General features: G+C 45.0%; 1 long non-coding RNA gene across 1 annotated transcript; it reads left to right on the top strand.

Annotated features, from left to right (window-relative positions):
* Positions 1–221: 221 nt before the first annotated feature.
* LOC133393608 (uncharacterized) lies at positions 222–1561 on the top strand. The gene is made up of 3 exons (XR_009766278.1): positions 222–1024; positions 1115–1217; positions 1296–1561. It is a non-coding gene; the product is annotated as an uncharacterized LOC133393608 (long non-coding RNA).
* The last annotated feature ends 2014 nt before the right edge of the window (positions 1562–3575 follow it).

The raw sequence follows: 3575 nt of genomic DNA, 5'->3' as shown, positions 1-3575 counted from the left end.
ATCCTACAACGTGTACTCACAGACCACAACTCTTTGGCGGGGTTATTTAAGCACGCGTACGAGCGAATGTCAGCAGGTTCATGCCAAAACATTCCAATCCGTCTGCACTCTCGGATCGAAGGTATTGCGAGCACAGTACCAGGATGCGATGGCCATCGTTCGAGCTCTTGGAAAACTGGATCTTTTCATAACCATCACGTGCAATCCCAAGTGGCCTGAGATCACGGAAAATCTCGAACCAGGTCATCATGCGTCCGATCGCCCCGATGTCACGTCTCGAGTTGGAAGTCGTATAGGTGTACGTTATAGAATTTCAGAAGCGCGGATTGCCTCATGCGCATCTACTACTTATTCTCGGGGATGACGACAAGCCTCAGACGCCGGATGATTATGATAAATTCGTTTCTGGCAAAATCCCGGACCCGACCAACAAACAACAATCGGCAATCTCCGTATATGAAGGACGGGGTTTGTTCGAAACGTTACCCGAAACCCTTCTGCGACCAGACGCATGCCAGCGATAAGGGATTCCCAGAATACCGTCGTCGGTACAACGGACGCACCGTAACGAAGAAAGGGCCCACCCAAGTAGCAACCGAAGCCTGTTTCTCCCAGTTTCAACCCCCTCATGTCCAAAAACTGCCTTCGCTCACTATTCCTATCCCATTTCTACATTCTACAACGTTTGTTGCGTTCTCGCTCATCAGGGTGTTAGTCAATTCTCTCTTGCCACACGAAGAGAATTCTCCTGCACACTTCGTGTGTTTGATTCTACCCATCCCTGTTGAACACACGTCATTTTCTTCCATCGCACTCATCAGGGTGTTTGCTCTTTTCCATCCAAGCCAAAGAGCGACTTCAGTGTGCTCTGAACCGTGGACGTGAGAGTGTGTGTTTGTGTGCTGCGTGAACTATTTTTCCTGCGTGAACTATTTTTCCTGCGTGAAACACGTTCCATACTGCGCCATCCGCGGTGTTCTTTCTGCTTCATCGGAGGACGAATTTTTATCATCTAATTGTTTGGGTAAGTGTCCTTTTCTAAGTGTTTAGTGCTATGTGACATTTATTCTAATTCTAATATTATTCTAATATGCAATGTTTTGCACATTACAAGTTTCAGATGTGTGCTGCTACCGCTAGCTGTTCCTCAAATTACTTAAAAAGTGTGACACTGTGTGCACAGGCGTTCAAGTTTCAATTGATCCTCAAGCACAAAGGTAAGTTTGTCACATCTTTAAATGAAGTGTAATCTTTTTAACAAAGTGTGTCTATTGATTGTGTATTTTCATCAACAGCCTTCATACAACACCGCGGTTTAGGCGCGCCAAATCTGATGACATCTTTCCTGAACCAAGCAGGCTGAACACGCGCACCACCACGGGCTCCAGCGCGGTGTGAAGAGGGAAGAAGAAAAGACAGAATTGGAAACAGCCGCACCAGGCTTCCAACCACCGTGTGTGTGTGAATGTAAGTATGTGAGAACACATGTGTGAATCCTCTTGTGGGAACTGCAAAAAGAAGAGAATAAAGAGTGTGAAGCAGCTAGACTGCCGCAACCAAATCAAGAGAGTGAATTCTCATTTCAATCCAAAAAACTGGGAGAGAGTGATGACATGCGAGAGAGAATAGAACTAGAAACACGAGAGAGGACACGAAGCGCTTTCGGGTTGTTTTCACCTTCGCGCACATTTTGCTTTATGCGCGCGAAAAAGTGAGCCTTGATCAGCGCGATGACTCCCATACAAAGGCCTTCGGCTTTGCTATCTGGGTCGTGTCCTCTCTCGTCCCTACGGACAAAGAGCGGGTAATTTTTATCATGGTGTGTGTAAAAACCTAGAATCAAGCCGATGGAAGATTTCGTAGGCTTAAAAAAGGGAGAGAATCGATACCGCGGTTTTCTCCCGCTCCCATATAAAATACACGGTGCGCTTTCTCGGTTTCCGAGGTTCTTTTAAAAGTATTCTCGAAAAACTAGAAAGAACCTCGGAAACCGAGAGAGCGCACCGTGTATTTTATATGGGAGCTGGAGAAAACCACGGTACCGATTCTCTCCCCTTTTTTTAAGCCTACGAAATCTTCCATCGGCTTGATTCTAGGTTTTTACGCACACCATGATAAAAATTACCCGCTCTTTGTTTGTAGGGGTGTTTCTAGTTTTATTCTCTCTCGCATGTCATCACTCTCTCCCAGTTTTTCGGATTGAAATGAGAATTCACTCTCTTGATTTGGTTGCGGCAGTCTAGCTGCTTCACACTCTTTATTCTCTTCTTTTTGCAGTTCCCAAAGAGGATTCACACATGTGTTCTCACATACTTACATTCACACACACACAGTGGTTGGAAGCCTGGTGCGGCTGTTTCCAATTCTGTCTTTTCTTCTTCCCTCTTCACACCGCGCTGGAGCCCGTGGTGGTGCGCGTGTTCAGCCTGCTTGGTTCAGGAAAGATGTCATCAGATTTGGCGCACCTAAACCGCGGTGTTGTATGAAGGCTGTTGATGAAAATACACAATCAATAGACACACTTTGTTAAAAAGATTACACTTCATTTAAAGATGTGACAAACTTACCTTTGTGCTTGAGGATCAATTGCAACTTGAACGCCTGTGCACACAGTGTCACACTTTTTAAGTAATTTGAGGAACAGCTAGCGGTAGCAGCACACATCTGAAACTTGTAATGTGCAAAACATTGCATATTAGAATAATATTAGAATTAGAATAAATGTCACATAGCACTAAACACTTAGAAAAGGACACTTACCCAAACAATTAGATGATAAAAATTCGTCCTCCGATGAAGCAGAAAGAACACCGCGGATGGCGCAGTATGGAACGTGTTTCACGCAGGAAAAATAGTTCACGCAGGAAAAATAGTTCACGCAGCACACAAACACACACTCTCACGTCCACGGTTCAGAGCACACTGAAGTCGCTCTTTGGCTTGGATGGAAAAGAGCAAACACCCTGATGAGTGCGATGGAAGAAAATGACGTGTGTTCAACAGGGATGGGTAGAATCAAACACACGAAGTGTGCAGGAGAATTCTCTTCGTGTGGCAAGAGAGAATTGACTAACACTCTGATGAGCGAGAACGCAACAAACGTTGTAGAATGTAGAAATGGGATAGGAATAGAGAGCGAAGGCAGTTTTTGGACATGAGGGGGTTGAAACTGGGAGAAACAGGCTTCGGTTGCTACTTGGGGGGTAAAGCTTGACAACTGTCAACAACAACAGTGTTAAAACTGTTGTGTTTTTTCGTGCATTTCGTGCCCTCAGCGAAATTGATCACTTCCTTCGACTTGCTACACCGCCAAAGGATCGGACATGCTATCCGAATATGCCGCAGCTCGACTATCCTCACGTTCAAGAGTACCCAATCAATGACGGTACGAACTCATTGATCGCCGCTGAACGAAACTACTCTGCGAGCGTTCTCGATAATACACTTGCTGCCGTAGATCTGCTGAATGAGGACCAACGTAGGGTATTTATTTATTTATTTATTTATTTATTTAAAAATTGCTTTGCACTCCACACTCAATTCTTGCATTTACGCGTCGTCAAGATAAAATCGCA

Source organism: Anopheles gambiae, chromosome 3, assembly GCF_943734735.2.
Source record: "Anopheles gambiae chromosome 3, idAnoGambNW_F1_1, whole genome shotgun sequence".
NCBI lineage: Eukaryota > Metazoa > Arthropoda > Insecta > Diptera > Culicidae > Anopheles > Anopheles gambiae.
The sequence above is the reverse complement of the archived record's forward strand: the minus strand, read 5'-3'. Positions and strand labels throughout refer to the sequence as shown.